Here is a 24,117-nt window from a genome sequence, read left to right on the forward strand (position 1 = left end):
CACATAATCAGGGTAATGAGAATAGACCCAGCAACGGGGAACGCGGCTGAACGTGGCGTCCCCGTTGCTAAGGTCAGAGCGGCTCCGTGCGCCCGGCGTCTTAGCGTTGCCAGGGAGCCGGCGGCTGAACGCGCACGGCGTCCCTGGTTGCTAGGCGCCGGGCCGCACGGCCGAGCGGACCCCGGCGCCTAACAGTACCCCCCCCTTGAGGAGGGGTCAAGGAACCCCTAAAGCCAGGTTTCCGAGGAAATTCACGAAAAAATGCCCTTTTGAGCTTTGGGGCATGAAGGTCTTCATCCAGGACCCACGACCTTTCCTCTGGCCCATAACCTCTCCAATGCACCAAAAAATAAATCCGACCCCGGGACAACTTGGAATCGAGAACCTTCTCAACTAAGAACTCTTGCTGACCCTGTACATTAACTGGTGATCTCCCCTGAGATTTTTTACGAGGAAATCTGCTGGACGAAACATATGGTTTAAGCAATGAGCAATGGAAGGTATTTCCGATCCGTAAAGTTTTTGGTAAACGTAACCGGAAAGCAACTGGATTGACTTTTTTGATAATGAGAAATGGTCCAATAAATCTAGGACCCAATCTGGCTGAGGTTTGTCGAAGTTTGATGTTGCGAGTCGACAACCACACCCTGTCTCCTACTTTAAAAGTGCACGGCCGCCGGAGCCTGTCAGAAATTTTTTTTTTCCCGGAAAGCTGCTTTTCTGAGAGCCAGGTGCACTTTTTTCCAAATAAGTTTAAGATGAGAGGTCAGGGCCAGAGAGGAGACAGAGGAATGTTGAAAAAATGAATTAGCTCTGGGGTGGAAACCAAAAACTGCAAAAAATGGAGACACATTGGTGGAAGAATGACAGGCATTGTTATAAGCAAACTCCGCCAATGGAAGAAACTCAGACCAGTCATTTTGGAGTTTGGCCGAGTACAAACGCAAATATTGTTTTAGAGATTGGTTAACTCGCTCAGTCTGTCCATTGGATTGTGGATGATAGCCGGAGGTTAATGATAATTTCATCTTTAACGAAGCACAAAAAGACTTCCAAAATTGTGCAATGAATTGTGGACCTCTGTCAGAAACAATATCGGTGGGTAACCCATGGAGTCTGAAAACATGACGGAGGAACAAGACTGCCAATCCCTGGGCAGATGGCAATCGGGGGAGAGCAATAAAATGGGCCATCTTGCTAAAACGGTCCACTACCACCCATATGACTCGGCATCCGGCCGACAGAGGGAGATCCACCACAAAATCCATGGAGATATGCGACCATGGCCTAAGAGGAACCTTCAAGGGCATAAGTTGACCAATAGGCAAAGAACGGGGAACTTTATGCTGTGCACAGACCTGACACGAAAAAACAAACTCTTTAATGTCTTTGGAAAGACCAGGCCACCATACTGAGCGGGATACTAATTCCAAAGTCTTAGCGATTCCCGGATGCCCTGCAACTTTGCTATCATGAAATTCCGCCAAAACAGTTGCTCTCAAAAACTCAGGAACAAAAAGACGACCAGCAGGAGTATTTCCCGGAGCTTGATGTTGAAGCAGCTTTAATTGGGAAAAAACATCCTGTGTGAGACCTGCCTGAATGACTGAAGGCGGAAGTATGGGAGTAACAGGACTGTTGTCTTGAACCGGAAGGAAACTGCGTGACAGGGCATCTGCCTTGGTATTCTTGGAACCTGGTCTGAAGGTGATAATGAATTTGAAACGAGTAAAAAATAAAGCCCAACGAGCCTGTCGGGCATTCAGTCGTTTAGCCGATTCAATGTATTGAAGATTTTTGTGATCAGTCAAAACTGAAATGGTATGGGTCGCTCCTTCAAGCCAATGTCTCCACTCCTCGAAAGCCCATTTAATAGCCAGCAATTCCCGGTTACCAACATCGTAGTTGGATTCTGCAGATGAGAATTTCCTGGACATAAAGGCACAAGGATGTAACTCAAGGGAATCTGGATCCTTCTGAGAAAGGATAGCCCCTACTCCAACTTCCGAGGCATCCACCTCAACAATGAAAGGTAATTCTGGGTTGGGATGTCTAAGGACAGGGGCTGAGACAAAGGCTTGTTTTAAGGCCTGAAAAGATAACTCAGCTTCACATGACCAATTGGTAGGATCCGCTCCCTTCTTAGTGAGTGCCACAATGGGAGCAACTAGGTCAGAGAAAGAGTGAATAAATCTTCTATAGTAGTTTGCAAACCCTAAAAAGCGCTGAATTGCTTTTAAATTGGTGGGTTGCGCCCAACTAAGGATGGCTTGGAGCTTTTTTGGTTCCATACGGAATCCCCGAGGGGAAATAATGTACCCTAAAAAGGATACCTCCGTGACATGAAATTCACACTTCTCCAGCTTGGCATATAGGTGATTTTCACGTAATTTCTTTAGCACCTGACGCACCTGGGTGACATGTTGTTCTACGGAGTCAGAATATATCAAAATATCGTCTAAATAGACCACGACGAATCTTCCCAGAAACTCACGGAGCACATCATTAATGAGATCCTGGAAAACTGCCGGGGCATTAGATAGGCCGAATGGCATGACCAGATACTCATAGTGGCCTGACTGAGTACTAAATGCCGTTTTCCACTCATCCCCTGACTTGATTCTGATGAGGTTATATGCTCCTCTCAGATCAATCTTAGAAAAAATAACAGCCGAACGTAGCTGATCAAAGAGGACAGAGATCAGCGGCAGAGGGTAAGTATTCTTTACTGAGATTTTATTCAAAGCTCTAAAGTCAATACAGGGTCTGAGTGAACCATCCTTCTTCTCTACGAAGAAAAAACCTGCACTTAAAGGGGATTTAGATGGCCTGATAAACCCTTTTCCAAGGCTTTCTTTCACATACTCATTCATGGCCACAGTTTCAGGACCAGACAATGCATATAACCTTCCTTTAGGCAACGTGGCACCAGGAATTAACTCAATGGCACAATCATAAGGCCTATGGGGAGGCAAAATATCCGCATTGCCCTTGGAAAACACATCAACAAAATCTTGGTATTCCCCAGGAATATGTGCGGAACTGGCGGCAGCTACTCGGATAGGAAGCGTAATACATTCTTTATCACAGATGGTACCCCATTGTAGGATCTCCCCAGACTGCCAATCTATGATGGGATTATGAAAGGCCAGCCAAGGGTGACCCAGAACCACAGGAACTGCTGGACAATGGGTAAGGAAAAACTCAATCTTTTCCGAATGTAGAGCTCCCACCGAGAGCAAAACAGGAGGCGTACATAGAGAAATAACCCCATTGGATAAAGGACTCCCATCTAAACCATGCATGGTGATACACCTACCCAAGGTTAGCTGAGGAATACCTAAGGCCTTGGCCCATGTTAAATCCATAAAGTTTCCTGCAGCTCCACTGTCCACAAAAGCAGAGACCGAGGAACAGAGGCTGCCATAGGAAACTTTAGCAGGAACCAACAGTGAATTATTTGAGGAGATGAGCTGCAGACCAAAGTGAACCCCCTCACAATTCACTTGGTCAGGAAGTTTCCCAACTTGTTTGGACAACTACGGGCAAAATGTCCCTTACCTCCGCAGTATAAACACAGACCATAATTTTGCCTCCTGGTTCTTTCTTCCGGAGACAATTTGGAGAGACCAATCTGCATAGGCTCCTCTATGTCTACAGGAATGGAAGGAACCCAGGGAGAGGACCCGGCAGAGGCCCCTTTTTCAGCCCTCCGCTCTCTGAGCCGACGATCTATTTTAATAGATAGGTCCATGAGGTTATCGAGGGTCTCAGGAGCGGGATACTGGAGGAGACTGTCTTTTATAGATTCAGATAAGCCGAGGCGAAACTGACTGCGCAGGGCTGGGTCATTCCAGCCACAGTCGTTCGACCAACGGCGAAACTCCGTACAAAAATTCTCTGCGGGATTCCTACCCTGTCTAAGAGCACGCAACTGACTTTCTGCGGACGCCTCTCTATCAGGATCGTCATACAATAGCCCTAAAGATTTTAAAAAGGCGTCTACAGACGATAAGGCCGGATCGTCTGTCTTTAAACCAAAAGCCCAGGTCTGAGGATCCCCCTGAAGTAGAGAAATAATAATCCCAACCCGCTGAGCCTCTGTACCTGAGGTAACTGGTCTTAAACGAAAATACAGTTTGCAAGATTCTTTAAAATTAAAAAACTGTTTTCTATCCCCAGAAAAACGGTCAGGCAGATGCATTTTTGGTTCAGGGATGACCCTCGGGGAAGTCCGTAACAGATCTTCCTGTGACCTCACCCGGAGGGACAGATCCTGAACCATCTGAGTAAGTTCCTGAATCTGACTAACAAGAAGCTGGCCAGGGTTTGGCCCAACACCGGTGGGATTCATAAGGCCGACAAAAATCTCCCAACTAAAAAGTGAAAAAATTTACTGTAAGTTAAATCTTTTCTTTTGGGCCGGTGATAATGTTATGATTCCTGTACTCCAGACCGGAGGAGATCTTATGGCAGGGATCTGAGTACAGGAAAATAAGCTGGTTGTGGGAGCTGGATAGCCTAGTAACCCCTGGCGCCCTAACTCCGTTGTCTCGCCCGTGTTATCAGAAATCCCCTGCGAGACTATGGTTGCTTGAGCCCATGGCAGCCGCGTTCGAAGGGCGGATTATGTCTGCCCAACCCCGATGCCCCCGCAGGTCTTAATGGGAGACAAGGGGAAGTCCGAGACAGGGTGATAACAAGGGGCCCTCTGACTAAGCAACCAGGCCAGGGGTTACAAGCTAACTAACTAAATCAAAAGGTATGTGCGGACTAGCCGCCAGGAAAAAGGACAACCAAGGATCCACTGATCCGACACTCCTATCCGGCACCGCCGGACACCAGAGTGGATCTGTGGAAGCGGAATCCTCCGCAAAGCTCCAGAACACAATTAAACAAAATAATAAACAGAAGCGGACAAGCCGCAACACACGGCTGCGCCGCGACTCACGAACACCACCAGATGTTAAAGGTGCTCGGTCAGACTCCAGGAACAGATGGTAACTTCCGAGTACAGGATCTCTGAGGACAGGAACAACCGAAAAGACCGGGACTGGGAACTCTCTGCAGCAGACACAGGCAAACAGGAAGCTATCACCGGCGTCTGTAAGAAGTCCTGAGGGTGCCTTTATTCAGGCACCCTCCAATCAAGATCCAGACAGGACAATCAAATAGAAATGCCGTGCAGCTTGCATGCTGCACGGCCAGCACATAATCAGGGTAATGAGAATAGACCCAGCAACGGGGAACGCGGCTGAACGTGGCGTCCCCGTTGCTAAGGTCAGAGCGGCTCCGTGCGCCCGGCGTCTTAGCGTTGCCAGGGAGCCGGCGGCTGAACGCGCACGGCGTCCCTGGTTGCTAGGCGCCGGGCCGCACGGCCGAGCGGACCCCGGCGCCTAACAGATCCTGGTGACCACGGACGCGAGCCTCCGAGGTTGGGGAGCAGTCACACAGGGAAGAAATTTCCAAGGACTTTGGTCAAGTCAAGAGACTTGTCTTCACATCAACATCCTGGAACTAAGGGCCATATACAACGCCCTACGTCAATCGACCAGTTCTGATCCAGTCAGACAACATCACCGCAGTTGCTCATGTAAACCGCCAAGGCGGCACAAGGAGCAGAGTGGCAATGGCGGAAGCCACCAGAATTCTTCGCTGGGCGGAGAATCATGTAAGCGCTCTGTCAGCAGTGTTCATTCCGGGAGTGGACAACTGGGAAGCAGACTTCCTCAGCAGACACAATCTGCATCCGGGAGAGTGGGGACTTCATCAGGAAGTCTTCGTGCAGATTGCAAGTCGTGGGGACTACCCCAAATAGACATGATGGCATCCCGTCTCAACAAAAAGCTACAAAGGTATTGCGCCAGGTCAGGCGACCCTCAGGCGGTAGCTGTTGACGCCCTAGTGACACCGTGGGTGTTCCAGTCGGTATATGTGTTTCCTCCTCTTCCTCTCATACCCAAGGTGTTGAGGATAATAAGAAAAAGAGGAGTGAGAACAATTCTCATTGTTCCAGATTGGCCACGAAGGACCTTGTATCCGGATCTGCAAGAAATGCTCACGGAAGATCCGTGGCCTCTTCCTCTAAGGCAGGACCTGTTACAACAGGGTCCCTGTCTGTTCCAAGACTTACCGCGGCTGCGTTTGACGGCATGGCGGTTGAACGCCGGATCCTAACGGAAAAGGGTATTTCGGATGAGGTCATTCCTACGCTAATAAAGGCTAGGAAGGCAGTGACGTCTAAACATTATCACCGAATATGGCGAAAAAAATGTTTCTTGGTGTGAGGCCAGGAATGCTCCTACGGAGGAATTCCATCTAGGTTGTTTTCTTCACTTCCTACAAATTGGAGTGAATTTGGGCCTAAAATTAGGCTCCATTAAAGTTCAAATTTTGGCCTTATCCATTTTCTTTCAAAAGGAATTGGCCTCTTTATCTGAAGTACAGACTTTTGTGAAGGGAGTACTGCATATTCAGCCTCCTTTTGTACCTCCGGTGGCGCCTTGGGACCTTAACGTGGTCTTTAGTTTCCTTAAGTCTCATTGGTGTGAACCACTGAAGACAGTGGAGTTGAAATATCTCACTTGGAAGGTAGTCATGTTGTTGGCCTTGGCTTTGGCTAGGCGAGTTTCGGAATTGGCGGCTTTATCACATAAAAGACCCTATCTGGTTTTCCATATGGATAGAGCGGAGTTGCGGACCTGTCCTCAATTCCTACCTAAGGTGGTCTCATCCTTTCATATGAACCAACCTATTGTTGTGCCTGTGGCTACTCGTGACTTGGAGGATTCCGAGTCCCTTGATGTGGTCAGGGCTTTGAAAATTTACGTGGCCACAACGGCTAGGATCAGAAAAACAGAAGCACGGTTTGTCCTGTATGCAGCCAACAAAGTTGGCGGCCCTGCTTCAAAGCAGACTATTGCTCGCTGGATCTGTAACACGATCCAGCAGGCGCATTGTACGGCAGGATTGCCGTTGCCAAAATCGGTTAAGGCCCATTCCACTAGGAAGGTGGGCTCGTTTTGGGCGGCTGCCCGAGGGGTCTCGGCACTACAGCTGTGTCGAGCTGCTAATTGGTCGGGGTCAAACACCTTTGCAAAGTTTTATAAGTTTGACACCCTGGCTGAGGAGGACCTCCTGTTTGCTCAATCGGTGCTGCAGAGTCATCCGCACTCTCCTGCCCGTTTGGGAGCTTTGGTATAATCCCCATGGTCCTTACGGAGTCCCAGCATCCTCTAGGACGTTAGAGAAAATAAGATTTTAAACCTACCGGTAAATCTTTTTCTCGTAGTCCGTAGAGGATGCTGGGCGCCCGTCCCAAGTGCGGACTACTTCTGCAAGACCTGTATATAGTTATTGCTTCCATAAGGGTTATGTTATAGTTTCATCGGTCTTGGACTGATGCTATGTTGTTTTTTCATACTGTTAACTGGGTAGTATATCACAAGTTATACGGTGTGATTGGTGTGGCTGGTATGAATCTTGCCCTTTGATTACAAAAATCCTTTTCTTGTACTGTCCGTCTCCTCTGGGCACAGTTTCTCTAACTGAGGTCTGGAGGAGGGGCATAGAGGGAGGAGCCAGTGCACACCCAGAGTCAAAGTCTTTCTTAAAGTGCCCATGTCTCCTGCAGAGCCTGTCTATGCCCATGGTCCTTACGGAGTCCCAGCATCCTCTACGGACTACGAGAAAAAGATTTACTGGTAGGTTTAAAATCTTATTTTTTGTAATCCTTGGTAGGTACTGTGTAGTTAAGTCTTGTATCCACTAAGGCTAAGCGAACTGGCTGTAACTCAAGATATAAATACACGTTCTTGGGAGCCGGAATATAACTAGATTTAATACATGTGTAGCTGTTTTGAGTTAACTGTAGTGCAGTGGTTCTCAAACTCGGTCCTCAGGACCCCACACAGTGCATGTTTTGCAGGTAACCCACCAAGTGCACAGGTGTATTAATTACTCACAGACACATTTTAAAAGGTCCGCAGGTGGAGCTAATTATTTCACTTTTGATTCTGTGAGGAGACCTGCAAAACATGCACTGTGTGGGGTCCTGAGGACCGAGTTTGAGAACCTGTGCTGTAGTCAGTGAGCTACCCTAGAGGGTACTGTAGTAATATTCTTTATTTGTATCAGAAAAACTGATATTGGTATACTTATTTGCTTTAGCTGTCTACTGGGAGAGAAGCTTTCTGACACTAACTCCAGCTGACACACTGACAGGATGAATGACGTCACTGTTCATCACTCTCTGTAGCTGCAGTAAGTATATCTCTGTGTGGAATTGAGTAACTGTACTCTGCTGATTTATCTTTTAGTTTAAATACAGTGTAATTTAGTCAGGCCTGACAAATATTCAATTCCTTAAGTGTTCTCTTATGCAGAGTGTCTGTAATATCCGGCGGTACTATATTTCAGTAAATTCCCTTCCGTATAAGGCCCTTATTCTGACTGCTTAGCCTTCAGTGTATGACAGTAATAAACTGCCTTCAGTTAGAGGCCCTTTCTCTGTCACTGTCTATTACGAGCCCACCCCTGACTTTATATGGGGTGTATGGAGCTTCCCACTGTTGGATCACTCACGGTTACTGTGATGCTTTAACTTGGATTGGTTAATTGGGGTGCTGTCACCTCCTGCAGGGCGTCGCTAGGGGAATCTCACCGCTCAGCTGCACTTCTCCGTCCCCACAGTCGCTCTTCCGGACTGTCCTCCACAACCGCACTGCAGACCCCGGACCTTCAGCTCTCCTCACCACCGCACCACAGGGAGACACCGGAGAGGGATCGAGGTAAGTATTACAGCTCTCTTTCTTTCTCTCACCCGCTGCCGCTATCAGTTCTCCCGGCGACTCCTGCTACTCTGGCAGCACAGCTCCGCCGTCAACTCTGCTCCCCTCAGAGACTGCCAACGGTCCTCCGCACTCCTCCTTTTCAAACCTCTGCCTTGGTTCCCGGATCAGTCCCGCCACCAGCTCTCCTGCACGCGCTGGCTCTCTCCACGCCAATAGCGCTCAGTGCTCCCCACAAGTCTCAAAGTGGCCCAGTCCTAGCTTCGCGAGCCCATATCACTTCTGGGCTATTACCAGTTCTGACTGTCCCATTTACCCTCCATGAGGGTCCCTTTTCTGTGAGGGTAATAACCATTTCCCTCTATGAGGGTAATATACATTGTACACAAGTATTTGTCCTCTGTGAGGATAAAATAAATTGGAATAATTACTCCCCCTTAAGTAATACTTCCACAATCTGAGAGCATATTCTTTCATGACAAATACACTATCTTGCCCTCCATTAACAACAGGGTATAACACATAAGTGTCTCCTCTGCGGTGTAACATGTATAAGCTGTTGTACTGTGGTGTAACATTTATAAGTGGCTGTACTGTGGTGTAATGTGTATAAGTAGCTCCTCTGTGGTGTACATGTGGGATTATATATTTCATTGTATTTTTAATTATAATTATCATTTTTTATTTTAATATTTAATTTAATTTAATTTATGTTTCTATTTTGTCCTAGAGAATGTTGGGCCGCTCAAAGAACCATGGGGTATAGACAGGATCCGCAGGATCCACTTTAAGACTTTCAAAGGGGCGTGACATGGCTCCCCCACCAGACTCAGTTTTAGAAATGTGCCCGGCCGAGACACAGGGCACTAGGGGGAGCTCCTAGAGTTTCTCTGAAAGACTTAATGTTAGGTTTTTTATTTTGGAGAGATCTGCTGGCTACAGACTCCCTGCTTCGTGGGCAAGAGGGGAGAGCAGTCTAGACCCACTTCTGATGAGTTCCAGGGCTCTGCTGCTGCTGACAGGATGCCTTCAGCTCCTGAGGGGAGACGAACGCCGGGCTCTCCTGGATGCTCCCTCCCACAGCTTGCCGTCCCCCCTCTTCAAGCCAGAAATCAGGTGAGTATAAGAAGAAAGAAGACTTCTCTTCATCACAGCCTGTCACTGGCCGTTAACCCCCGCCGGCATATAATTAAATAATAAAAGCGGGAAGAAGCGCGCCATGTTGGGGGCGGAGCTTCTTTCTCACTGCTCACTGGCGCCATTTCCTCCTCCACAAACTGAAGTCGCTGGTCCTTCCTCTCCGATGCAAGTACCAGGGGGCTAAAAAGACATAGAGGGGGCATATTTATTTATGTAAAACAAGCGCAGACAGCTCTGGGACATCTTTGGTGTTCACAGACCTGCTTATTTGGCGCTGGGGTGTGAGCTGGCTGTTTCCCTTTGTGTTCCCTCACTGCTTGGTGTGTGTGCTGTCTCTCAGGTGTTGACATGTCGGAGGCTGATTATTCCTCTCCGGGGGACAATTTGTTGGGGACACCAAATGTTTGGGAGTGGCCCTGTCGGCACCGCCGACTGCAGATTGGTTAACTACTTTGAATGCTTTGCATGCTAGTGTCACATCATTAAATCAAAAGTTTGATGAGTCTGCGTCCCAGGTGTGGAAGAGAACAGTAGAGGACGCTTTATTACAGTTGCAAGACCCTGCAGGGTCACACAAACGTAGTTTCTCTGACGTCCTAGTGGATGCTGGGAACTCCGTAAGGACCATGGGGAATAGACGGGCTCCGCAGGAGACTGGGCACTCTAAAAGAAAGATTAGGTACTATCTGGTGTGCACTGGCTCCTCCCTCTATGCCCCTCCTCCAGACCTCAGTTAGAATCTGTGCCCGGCCAGAGCTGGATGCACCTAGTGGGCTCTCCTGAGCTTGCTAGAAAAGAAAGTATTTGTTAGTTTTTTTATTTTCAGTGAGATCTGCTGGCAACAGACTCACTGCTACGTGGGACTGAGGGGAGAGAAGCAAACCTACCTGCTTGCAGCTAGCTTGTGCTTCTTAGGCTACTGGACACCATTAGCTCCAGAGGGTTCGAACACAGGGCCTGACCTCGATCGTCCGTTCCCGGAGCCGCGCCGCCGTCCCCCTTGCAGAGCCAGAAGACAGAAGAGAACGACAAAATCAGCGGCTGAAGACTCCTGTCTTCATTAAGGTAACGCACAGCACTGCAGCTGTGCGCCATTGCTCCCACAGCACACCACACACTCCGGTCACTGTAGGGTGCAGGGCGCTGGGGGGGGGCGCCCTGGGCAGCAATTATGAATACCTTTTGGGAAAAATACACATAATACAGGCTCCGGACTGTATATGTGTAAAAACCCCCGCCATTAAAGTACATAAAACGCGGGACAGAAGCCCGCCGCTTAGGGGGCGGGGCCTTCTTCCTCAGCACACCGGCGCCATTTTTTCTTCACAGCTCCGCTGGAAGGAAGCTCCCCAGGTTCTCCCCTGCAGTATCCTGGTACACAAAGGGTGAAAAGAGAGGGGGGGGCACATAAATTTAGGCGCAAAATTTGTATATACAGTAGCTACTGGGTAAACACTGAGTTGTAGTGTAATCCCAGGGTTATATAGCGCTGGGGTGTGTGCTGGCATACTCTCTCTCTGTCTCTCCAAAGGGCCTTGTGGGGGAACTATCTTCAAATAGAGCATCCCCTGTGTATGTGGTGTGTCGGTACGCGTGTGTCGACATGTCTGAGGTAAAAGGCTCCTCTAAGGAGGTGATAGAGCAGATATGTGTGTGGGAGGGTGTCTCCGTCGACAACGCCGACACCTGTTTGGATATGTGTAAGTGCTAAGGTGAATTTATTGCACAAAAGGTTAGGGAACAGAAAGGAAATCTACCCTTGTCTGTCCCTATGTCACAGAGACCTTCAGAGTCTCTCAATGCTCACTATCCAAAATAACAAACACTGGTATCGACATGGAGTTTAACTCCACTGTCGACTACGATAATGCAAAGTTACAGCCAAGACGGCTAAAAGATATTCAATATATGATTATTGGAATAAAAGATGATTTGCATATAACTGATGACTCATCTGTCCCTGACACGAGAGTACACATGTTAAGGGGAAGAATGCTGAGGTAAATTTCCCTCCTCTCATGAGGAAAAAGAGCGGGAATCTCCAGACAAGAGACGGCAGCTTCCCACAAGAGAATTCTCAGGCTGTATCCTTTCCCCACTAGGGCCAGGATGTGTTGAGAATCTTCCCCTAGGGTGTCCTGTTTGCACAGACGGTAGCAATAGCTATTCTCAGGGATCCTGCAGATAGTGTGCACATTCTAGTATACTACCCAGACCGGCGATTGTGTCGGCATGGGTTTATAGCGCTGTGGCAGCGTGGACAGGTACCTTATCAGCAGAGATTGAGACCCTAGTATGCATATAGATATAAATATATTAAATATGCTGTCTTAAGTGATAGATATATAATTATAAAGCATGCCCAAAGAGATATGAGTATACTGGGTCCTAGAGTCAAAGCTATGTCGATTTCTGCTTGACGTGTCCTGGAGAATATGCATTGGACAGATCATGCCGACTTAAGAGGCATATGGAAGGCTGAGGATTGTGTGGAGAAGGGTTCTCGGGCCTGGTCTCCACAGCTATAGCTGGTAATTCTGCTAGTTTGCCTTATATTCCTGCACAGCCTAGGAAAGCACAACATTATTAAATGCAGCTTTTCGAATAAAGAAACAAGAAAGTCTGAGGTGCGTCCTTTCTTGTCAGAGCCGGGGGCAGAGGAAAGAAGCTGCACAACACAGCTAGTTCCCAGGAACAGAAGTCCGCCCCGGCCTCTACAAAAATCCACCGCATGTCGCTGGGGCTCCACAGGCGGAGCTAGGCCCTGTGGGGACACGCCTTCGTAAGTTCAGCCACAAGTGGGTTCACTCCCTGTTAGATCCCTGGGTAATAGATATTGTGTCTCAGGGATACAAGCTGGACTGTGGGAAGATGCCCCCTCACCGACGGCCCTGCGGGCTTCCCCCCAAGAGAGGGAGCCAGTGTTAGCTGCAATTCACAAATTGTATCTTCAACAGGTGGTGGTCAAGGGTCCCCTCCTTCAACAAGAGGGTGTTATTATTCGACCATGTTGTAATCCCGAAACCAGACGGTTCGGTCAGACCCATATTGATTTAAAATCCCTGAACATATACCTGAGAAGGTTCAAGTTCAAGATGGAATCGCTAAGAGCGGTCATTGCAAGCCTGAAAAGGGGGAGACTTTATCGTGAATCGGGACATAAGGGATGCATACCTTCATGTCCCCATTTATCCACCTCATTAGGTGTACCTCAGAATTGCGGTACGGGATTGTCATTACCAATTTCAGACGTTGCCGTTTGGTCTCTCCACGGCCCTGAGAATATTCACCAAGGTAATGGCGGATATGATGGTGCTCCTGCGGAAGCAAGGTGTCACTATTATCACGTACTTGGACGATCTCCTCATAAAAGCGAGATCAAGAGAGCAGTTGCTGAACAGCGTATCACTTTCTCTGGAAGTGTAACGGCAACACGGCTGGATTCTATATATTCCAAAGTCGCAGTTGGTTCCTACAGCTCATCTGCCTCTCCTAGGCATGATCCTAGACACAGACCAGAAAAGGGTTTATCTCCCGATAGAAAGAGCTCAGGAGCTCATGACACTGATCAGGAATCTATTAAAACCAAAACAGGTGTCAGTGCATCACTGCACTCGAGTCCTGGGAAGGATGGTGGCATCATACGAGGCCATCCCCTTAGGCAGGTTCCATGCGAGGACCTTCCAATGGGACTTACTGGACAAGTGGTCCGGATCACATCTTCAGATGCATCGGTTAATCACCCTATCCCCCAGGGCCAGGGTGTCTCTCCTGTGGTGGCTGCAGAGTGCTCACTTTCTCGAGGGCCGCAGGTTCGGCATTCAAGACTGGGTCCTGGTGACCACGGATGCAAGCCTCCGAGGGTGGGGGGCAGTTACACAGGGAAGAAATTTCCAAGGTCTGTGGTCAAGTCAACAGACTTGCCTTCACATCAATATCCTGGAACTAAGGGCCATATACAACGCCCTAAGTCAAGCGGAGATCCTGCTTCGCGACCAACCGGTTCTGATCCAGTCAGACCGCAGGGGCTCATGTAAACCGCCAAGGTGGCACAAGGAGCAGGGTGGCGAGGGTAGAAGCCACCAGAATTCTTCGCTGGGCGGAGAATCAAGTAAGCGCACTGTCAGCAGTGTTCATTCCGGGAGTGGACAACTGGGAAGCAGACTTCCTCAGCAGGCACGACCTCCACCCGGGAGAGTGGGGACTTCATCAGGAAGTCTTCACGCAGTTTGCAAATTGATGGGAACTGCCTCAGGTGGACTAGATGGCGTCCCATCTCAATAAAAAGCTAAAAAAGGTTTTACGCCGGGTCAAGGGACCCTCAGGCGATAGCTGTGGTCGCACTAGTAACACCGTGGGTGTTCCAGTCGGTCTATGTATTCCCTCCTCTTCCTCTCATACCTGAGGGCTGAGAATTGTAATAAAAGGAGGAGTGAGAACAATATTCTTTGCTCCGGATTGGCCAAGAAGGACTCTGTACCCGGAACTGCAAGAAATGCTCTCAGAGGACCCATGGCCTCTGCCTCTCAGACAGGACATGTTGCAACAAGGGCCCTGTCTGTTCCAAGACTTACCGCGGCTGCATTTGACGGCATGGCGGTTGAACGCCGGATCCTATCGGAAAAGGGCATTCCGGATGCAGTTGTTCCTACGCTGATAAAGGCTAGGAAAGACGTGACAGCAAGACTTTTTCACTGTATATGGCGAAAATAGGTTGCTTGGTGTGAGGCCGGGAAGGCCCTACAGAGGAATTCCAGCGGGGTCGATTCCTGCACTTCCTACAGTCAGGAGTGACTATGGGCCTAAAATTAGGATCCATAAAGGTCAAGATTTCGGCCCTATCCATTTTCTCTCAAAAAGAACTGGCTTCACTGCCTGAAGTTCAGACGTTGTTACGGGGGTGCTGCATATTCAACCTCCTTTTGTGCTACCAGTGGCACCTTGGGGTCTTAACGTTGTGTTGGATTCCTGAAATCCCACTGGTTTGAGCCACTTAAGACCGTGGAGCTGAAATATCTCACGTGGAAAGTGGTCATGCTTTTGGCCTTAGCTTCGGCTAGGCGTGTGTCAGAATTGGCCGTTTTGTCATGTAAAAGCCCCTATCTGATCTTCCATATGGAAAGGGCAGAATAGAGGACTCGTCCCCAATTTCTCCCTAAGGTGGTATCATCGTTTCATTTGAACCAACCTATTGTGGTGCCTGCGGCTACTAGGGACTTGGAGGATTCCAAGTTGCTGGACGTAGTCCGGGCTTTGAAAATGTATGTTTCCAGAGCGGCGGGAGTCAGAAAGTCTGACTCGCTGTTTATTCTGTATGCAGCCAACAAGGTTGGCGCTCCTGCTTCGAAGCAGACTATTGCTCGCTGGATCTGTAGCACGATTCAGCTGGCTCACTCTGCGGCTGGATTGCCGCATCCAAAATCAGTAAAAGCCCTTTCCACAAGGAAGGTGGGCTCTTCTTGGGTGGCTGCCCGAGGGGTCTCGGCTTTACAGCTTTGCCGAGCTGCTACTTGGTCGGGTTCAAAACACGTTGGCTAAGTTCTACAAGTTTGATACCTTGGCTGAGGAGGACCTTGAGTTTGCTCATGCGGTGCTGCAGAGTCATCTGCACTCTCCTGCCCGTTTGGGAGCTTTGGTATAATCCCCATGGTCCTTACGGAGTTCCCAGCATCCACTAGGACGTCAGAGAAAATAAGAATTTACTCACCGGTAATTCTATTTCTCGTAGTCCGTAGTGGATGCTGGGCGCCCGTCCCAAGTGCGGACTCTCTGCAATACATGTACATAGTTATTGCTTAACTAAAGGGTTATTGTTATGAGCCATCCGTTAAATGAGGCTCAGTTGTTGTTCATACTGTTAACTGGGTATGGTTATCACAAGTTGTACAGTGTGATTGGTGTGGCTGGTATGAGTCTTACCCTGGATTCCAAATCCTTTCCTTGTAGTGTCAGCTCTTCCGGGCACAGTTTCCCTAACTGAGGTCTGGAGGAGGGGCATAGAGGGAGGAGCCAGTGCACACCAGATAGTACCTAATCTTTCTTTTAGAGTGCCCAGTCTCCTGCGGAGCCCGTCTATTCACCATGGTCCTTACGGAGTTCCCAGCATCCACTACGGACTACGAGAAATAGAATTACCGGTGAGTAAATTCTTATTTTTGACCAATTAGTTGACACAGGTACCGACACGGACTGTGATGCCGATGTCGATTATGCTGATTCCAGATTAGATCCAAGATTGGCTAAGAGTATTCAGTATATGATTGTAGCTGTTAAAGATATCTTGAATATTAATGAGGACCCTATTACACCTGAAACCAGGGTCCTGATTTACAAGGAGTAAAAGCGCTCGGTTACTTTTCCTCCTTGTTTTGAACTGAACGCTCTCTTTGATAGCATTAGAAATAACCCTGATAAAAAGTTTCAGATTCCTAAAAGAATCAATGTGGTATACCCTTTTACCGAGTCGGATAGGGACCCGTGGGAGAATCCCCCAACTGTAGACAAAGCCCTGGCGCGTTTGTCTAAACAGGTAGCCCTCCCTGTAGCTCAGTCGACGGCCCTTAAGGAGTCGGCGGACCATAAGCAGGAGGCTATCCTGAAGGCTATTTTCACTACTACAGGGACATTGCACAGGCCTCTTATTGCATCCGCGTGGGTCAGTAGTGCTATTGAAAAGTGGGCAGACATTTTGTCTTCTGATTGGGAGAATCTAGATAGAGATTCCATCCAGGTGACAGTGGGTTATATTAGAGATGCAGCTGCATACTTGAAAGAGGCTGTACGTGACGCTGGCCTCCTTAGTGCTAAGGCGAATGCTATGTCCATTGCGGCTAGACGTGCGCTTTGGATTCATCAGTGGAATGCTGACGCTGATTCCAAAAGGAATATGGAATCCCTTCCCTTTAAGGGAGGAGAACTTTTCGGTGAAGGCCTTACTGATTTAGTATCAGCGGCTACCGCGGGTAAATCTACCTTCTTGCCCTCGGTTCCTACGCAGCAAAAGAAACAGCCAAATTATTAAATGCATTCCTTTCGGCCCGACAAGTATAGAAGGGGCCGAGGCAACTTCTTTCTGGCTACCAGAGGTAGAGGTAGAGGAAAAAGGGCACCTGCCTCCTTGGGTGTCCAGGAGCAGAGGTCCTCCGCGACTCCTGCTAAACCCACCGCATGACGCCGGGTCCCTCTTACAGGGACCCGCTCCGGTGGGGGCACGTCTCAGGCTTTTCAGTCAGGGCTGGGTTCGCTCGGGTCTAGACCCTTGGATGTTGAAGATTGTATCCCAGGGGTACACACTGGAGTTTCAAGACGTGCCTCCTCGCCGGTTTTTCAGATCAGCCTTGCCAGCTTCACTGCAGGAAAGGGAACTTATCTGCGGTGCAGTACAAAAATTGTGTCTAAATCAGGTTGTGGTCCGGTACCCCTAGATCAGCAGGGGCAGGGCTTTTATTCAAGCCTGTTCATGGTGCCGAAGCCGGACGGCTCGGTGAGACCTATTCTCAACCTGAAATCTCTCAACTTATTCCTAGAGAAATTCTAATTCAAGATGGAGTCTCTCAGAGCGGTGATCTCCAGTCTGGAGGAAGGAGAATTCATGGTTTCCTTGGACATAAAGGACGCTTACCTTCATGTCCCCATTTATCCTCCTCACCAAAGTTTCCTGAGGTTTGCTATCCAGGATACGCACTACCAATTTCAGATGTTGCCGTTTGGTCTGTCCATGGCTCAGAGGATTTTACCAAAGTAATGGTAGAAATGATGGTTCTCCTGCGCAGGCAGAGAGTTACAATTATCCCGTACTTGGACGATCTCCTGATAAAGGCGAAGTCCAAAGACAAGTTGTGACAGGACATTGCACTGTCCATGTCAGTTCTGCAACAGCACGGCTGGCTCCTGAACTTGCCAAAATCACAGTTGATCCCGACAACCCGATTGGCGTTTTTGGGCATGATTCTGGACACGGTCCAGCTGAAGGTTTTTCTCCCTGTGGAGAAAGCTCTGGAAATTCAGAGTTTGGTAAAACTCTTATTGAAACCCAAAACGGTTTCCATTCATCAATGCATTCAATTGCTGGGAAAGATGGTGGCGGCATATGAGGCCCTCCAATTCGGGAGGTTCCATGCCAGAGTGTTTGAGTGGGATCTGTTGGAAAAGTGGTCCGGATCCCACCTACATATACACCGGAAGATAATTCTATCTCTCAACACCAGAATCTCCCTCCTGTGGTGGCTCAACGGCTCTCACCTCCTTGCAGGACGTCGGTTCGGGATCCAGGACTGGATCTTAGTGAGCACGGATGCAAGTCTCCGAGGTTGGGTAGCAGTCACTCTGGGGGTGACCTTCCAGGGAAGATGGTCAAGTCCAGAAACTCATCTTCACTTCAACGTTCTGGAACTGAGGGCCATTTACAACGGCCTTCTACAAGTGGAACATCTTCTTCGAAACCTGCCGGTTCTGATCCAATCGGACAATGTTACGGCAGACGCTTACATAAATGGCCAAGGCGGCACAAGAAGCAGAGCGGCAATGGCGGAAGCCACAAAGATTCTTCACTGGGCGGAGAGGCATACAAGCGCTCTGTCGGCAATATTCATTCCGGGAATGGACAACTGGGAAGCAGACTTCCTCAGCAGACACGACCTGAATCCAGGAGAGTGGAGCCTCCATCAGGAGGTCTTCACGCTGCTAACAAATTGATGGGGGGTTCCCCATATAGACATGATGGCGTCTCGCCTCAACAAGAAACTTCCGAGGTATTGTTCCTGGTCCACGGACCCTCAGGCGGACGCGGTGGATGCACTGACAACACCCTGGGTGTTCCCCTCAGTGTATGTGTTCCCTCCGGTTCCTCTCATCCCAAAGGTGCTGAGGCTTCTAAAAAGAACAAGCATACCGGCGATCCTTGTGGTATCGGATCTTGGTACCGGATCTTCTGACGTTACTGGTCGACGATCCCGGGCCTCTTCCTCTGCGCGAGGACCTGCTGCGGCAGGGGCCGTTCGTTTATCAAGACTTACAGCGGCTACGTTTGACGGCATGGCGGTAGAACCCCAGATTTTAGCCCAAAAGGGTATTCCCAGTGAAGTCATACCTACTCTTATCCTTGCCAGGAAGGGTGTGACGTTGAAGCACTATCACCGTATTTGGAGGAAATATATTTCCTGGTGCGAGTCCAAGAAAGCTCCTGTGGAGAAATTTGACCTTGGACGTTTTTGTGGATGCGGGCCTTAAATTGGGCTCCATTAAAGTGCAGATTTCTGCTTTGTCCATTTTCTTTCAGAAACAATTGGCCTCACTTCCTGAGGTGCAGACCTTTGTGAAAGGGGTGTTGCATATCCAACCTCCTTTTTGTGCCCCCTGTGGCACCTTGGGACCTTAATGTGGTGTTATCGTTCCTTCAGTCACATTGGTTTGAACCTTTACGTAAAGTGGAGTTGAAATTCCTCACTTGGAAGGTTGTCATTTTATTGGCATTGGCATCCGCTAGGCGGGTGTCAGAGTTGGCGGCCTTGTCTCACAAGAGCCCTTATTTGATCTTCCATGAAGATCGTGCTGAGTTAAGAACTCTGCAACAATTTCTTCCAAAGATGGTTTCCTCTTTTCCTATTAACCAACCTATTGTGGTGCCAGTGGCTACTGGCGCTTTGGCTGAGGATAAGTCTCTGGATGTGGTCAGAGCTTTGAAAATCTATGTAGCCAGAATGGCTCCATTGCGGAAAACAGAGTCAATGTTTATTTTATACGCTCCCAATAAGATTGGAGGTCCTGCTTCCAAGCAGACCATTGCCCGCTGGATTTGTCAAATAATTTAGCAGGCTCATTCCAAGGTAGGCTTGCCGTTACCGAAATCGGTGAATGCCCATCCCACTAGGAAGGTGGGCTCCTCCTGGGCGGCTGCCCGGGGTGTCTCGGCATTGCAACTTTGCCAAGCTGCTACTTGGTCGGGGTCAAACACGTTTGCTAAGTTTTACAAGTTTGATACCTTGGCCAATGAAGACCTTAGTTTTGGTCTATCGGTGCTGCAGAGTCATCCGCACTCTCCCGCCCGTTTTTAGAGCTTTGGTATAATCCCCATGGTTCTTTGAGCGTCCCAACATCCTCTAGGACGAAATAGAAAATAGGATTTTGAATACCTACCGGTAAATCCTTTTCTATGAGACCATAGAGGATGTTGGGCGCCCGTCCCAGTGCGTACTGTATCTGTAGTATAGTTCTGGTTAAACACAGTTGGTGTTAGGGTTTTTTCAGCTTCTTGCTGAATCTTGTTCATGTCCGTTGACATGTGTTCGGTTATCTGCCATGTTGTACGGCATGCTTATGGCGTGAGCTGGTGTTGTGCTCACCTTTGTTGTTAAATCCTTTCCTCGAAATGTCCATCTCGCCGGGCACAGTTCCAAACTGAGTCTGGTGTGGGATATAGAGGGAGGAGCTAGGTCACGCCCCTTTGAAAGTCTTAAAGTGCCCATGTCTCCTGCGGATCCCGTCTATACCCCATGGTTCTTTGAGCGGCCAATCATCCTCTACGGACTCATAGAAAAGGATTTACCGTTAGGTATTCAAAATCCTATTTTTTTATTTATTTAATTGTTGTTGTTTTTTTTTTTACTGTCTTGCCCGGGTGAGAACAATCCTAGTTTTGGCCCTGCAACAAGTAAGTGAAACATGTATTTCTCTATCGTCCTAAGTGGATGCTGGGGTTCCTGAAAGGACCATGGGGAATAGCGGCTCCGCAGGAGACATGGCACAAAAAAGTAAAGCTTTTACCAGATCAGGTGGTGTGCACTGGCTCCTCCCCCTATGACCCTCCTCCAGACTCCAGTTAGATTTTGTGCCCGAACGAGAAGGGTGCAATCTAGGTGGCTCTCCTAAAGAGCTGCTTAGAGAAAGTTTAGCTTAGGTTTTTTACTTTACAGTGAGTCCTGCTGGCAACAGGATCACTGCAACGAGGGACTTAGGGGAGAAGTAGTGAACTCACCTGCGTGCAGAGTGGATTTGCTGCTTGGCTACTGGACACTAGCTCCAGAGGGACGATCACAGGTACAGCCTGGATGGTTACCGGAGCCGCGCCGCCGGCCCCCTTGCAGACGCTGAAGAGAGAAGAGGTCCAAAATCGGCGGCTGAAGACTCCTGAGTCTTCATAAAGGTAGCGCACAGCACTGCAGCTGTGCGCCATTTTCCTCTCAGCACACTTCACACAACAGTCACTGAGGGTGCAGAGCGCTGGGGGGGGCGCTCTGAGAGGCAAATAAAAACCTTATTAGAGGCAAAAAATACCTCACATATAGCCCACAGAGGCTATATGGAGATATTTAACCCCTGCCTAACTTCAAAAATAGCGGGAGACGAGGCCGCCGAAAAAGGGGCGGGGCCTATCTCCTCAGCACACAGCGCCATTTTCTCTCACAGAAAAGCTGGAGAGAAGGCTCCCAGGCTCTCCCCTGCACTGCACTACAGAAACAGGGTTAAAACAGAGAGGGGGGGCACTGATTTTGGCGATATTGTATATATATAAAAGATGCTATAAGGGAGAAACACTTATATAAGGTTGTCCCTATATAATTATAGCGTTTTTGGTGTGTGCTGGCAGACTCTCCCTCTGTCTCCCCAAAGGGCTAGTGGGTCCTGTCCTCTGTCAGAGCATTCCCGGTGTGTGTGCTGTGTGTCGGTACGTGTGTGTCGACATGTATGAGGACGATGTTGGTGAGGAGGCGGAGAAATTGCCTGTAATGGTGATGTCACTCTCTAGGGAGTCGACACCGGAATGGATGGCTTATTTAGAGAATTACGTGAGAATGTCAACACGCTGCAAGGTCGGTTGACGACATGAGACGGCCGACAATCTATTAGGACCGGTCCAGGCGTCTCAGAAACACCGTCAGGGGTTTTTAAAAAACGCCCATTTACCTCAGTCGGTCGACACAGACACAGACACGGACACTGAATACAGTGTCGACGGTGAATAAACAAACGTATTTCTCATTAGGGCCACACGTTAAGGGCAATGAAGGAGGTGTTACGTGTTTCTGATACTACAAGTACCACAAGAAAGGGTATTATGTGGGAGTGAAAAAACTACCTGTAGTTTTTCCTGAATCAGATAAAATAAAATGAAGTGTGTGATGATGCGTAGGGTTACCCCGATAGCAAATATTGGCGTTATACCCTTTCCCGCCAGAAATTAGGGTACGTTGGGAAACACCCCTTAGGGTGATAAGGCGCTCACACGCTTATCAAGTGGCGTTACCGTCTCCAGATACGGCCGCCCTCAAGGAGCCAGCTGATAGGAAGCTGGAAAAATATCCTAAAAAGTATATACACACATACGGTGGTTATACTGCGACCAGCGATCGCCATCAGCCTGGAGATGCAGTGCTGGGTTGGCTTGGTCGGATTCCCTGACTGAAAATATTTTATTCATGTAGAGCATTTAATAGGATGCATTCTATATATATGTATGTGAGATGCACAGAGGGATATTTGCTCTCTGGCATCAAGATAAGTGCGTTGTCCATATCTCCCAGAAGATGTCAGGGACACGACAGTGGTCAGGTGATACAGATCCCATACGGCAGATGGAAGTATTGCTGTATAAAGGGAAGGAGTTATTTGGGGGTCGGTCCATCGGACCTGGGGACCACAGCAACAGCTGGGAAATCCAACCTTTTTTACCCCAAGTTACATCTCAGCTAAAAAAAGACACCGTCTTTTCAGCCTCAATCTTTCCTTTCCCATGAGGGCATGCAGGCAAAAGGCCAGTCATATCTGCCCAGACATAGAGGTAAGGGAAGTAGACTGCAGCAGGCAGCCCTTTCCCAGGAAAAGAAGCCCTCCACCGCGTCTGCCAAGTCCTCAGCATGACGCTGGGGCCGTGCAAGCGGACTCAAGGTGGGGGGGTAGTCTCAAGAGTCTCAGGGCGCAGTGGGATCACTCGCAAGTTGACCCCTAGATCGTACGAGTATTATCCCAGGGGTAAAGATTGGAGAGTCGAGACATCTTCTCCTCGCAGCTTCCTGAAGTCTGCTTTACCAACGGCTCCCTCCGACAGGGAGGCAGCATTGGAAACAATTCACAAGCTGTATATCCAGCAGGTGATAATCAAAGTACCCCTCCTACGACAAGGAAAAGGGTATTATTTTTCCACACTATATTGTGGTACTGAAGCCAGACGGCTTGGTGACACATAGTCTAAATCTAAAATGTTTTGAACACTTACATAAAAGGTTCAAATCGAGATAAAGTCACTCAGAGCAGTGATAGCGAACCGGAAAAAAGGGGACTATATGGTGTCCCTGGACATCAAGGATTACCTCCATGTCCAAAATTTGTCCTTCTCATCAAGGGTACCTCTGGTTCGTGGTACAGAACTGTCAATATCAGTTTCAGACGATGCCGTTTGAATTATCCACGGCACCCCGGGCCTTTTTACCAAGGTAATGGCCGACAAGATGTTTCTTCAAAGAAAAAAGGCATCTAAATTATCCCTTACTTGCACGACCTAAAAAGGGCAAGTTCCAGAGAACAGTTGGAGGTCGGAAGAGCACTATCTAAAGTAGTTCTTCGACGGCACGACTGGATTCTAAATATTCCAAGAATCGCAGCTGTTTTCCGACGATACGTCTGCTGTTCCTAGGGATGATTCTGGACACGGTTCAGAAAAAGGTTTTTCTTCCCGAGGAAAAAGCCAAGGAGTTATCCGACCTGTCAGGAACCTCCTAAAACCAGGAAAGGTGTCTGTACATCAATGCACAAGAGTCCTGGGAAAAATGGTGGCTTTTTACGAAGCAATTCCATTCGGCAGATTCCATGCAAGAATTTTCCAAAGGGATCTGTTGGACAAATGGTCAGGGTCGCATCCTCAGATGCACCTGCGAATAACCCTGTCGCCAAGGACAAGGGTATATCTTCTGTGGTGGTTGCAAAAGGCTCATCTATTGGAGGGCCGCAGATTCGGCATACAGGATTTGATCCTGGTGACCACGGACGCCAGCCTGAGAGGTTGGGGAGCAGTCACACAAGGAAGAAACTTCCAGGGGGTATGGACGAACCTGGAAAAGTCTATTCACATAAACATTCTGGTACTAAGAGCAATCTAAAATGCTCTAAGCCAGGCGGAACCACTCCTGCAAGGAAAACCGGTGTTGATTCAGTCGGACAACATCACGGCGGTCGCCCATGTAAACAGACAGGGCGG

At 48.7% G+C, this 24,117-nt stretch overlaps 1 long non-coding RNA gene across 1 annotated transcript in view; it reads left to right on the forward strand.

The window, feature by feature from the left end:
- The window catches only part of LOC134957563 (uncharacterized), a 34,852-nt gene that overhangs the window by 7,327 nt on the left and 3,408 nt on the right, over window positions 1-24,117 (forward strand). The window contains exon 2 of the long non-coding RNA XR_010186663.1: window positions 8,170-8,262. This is a non-coding gene — a long non-coding RNA (uncharacterized LOC134957563). The remainder of the gene's footprint in view (window positions 1-8,169; window positions 8,263-24,117) is intronic.

The sequence above is a fragment of the Pseudophryne corroboree genome, chromosome 9 (assembly GCF_028390025.1).
Source record: "Pseudophryne corroboree isolate aPseCor3 chromosome 9, aPseCor3.hap2, whole genome shotgun sequence".
NCBI lineage: Eukaryota > Metazoa > Chordata > Amphibia > Anura > Myobatrachidae > Pseudophryne > Pseudophryne corroboree.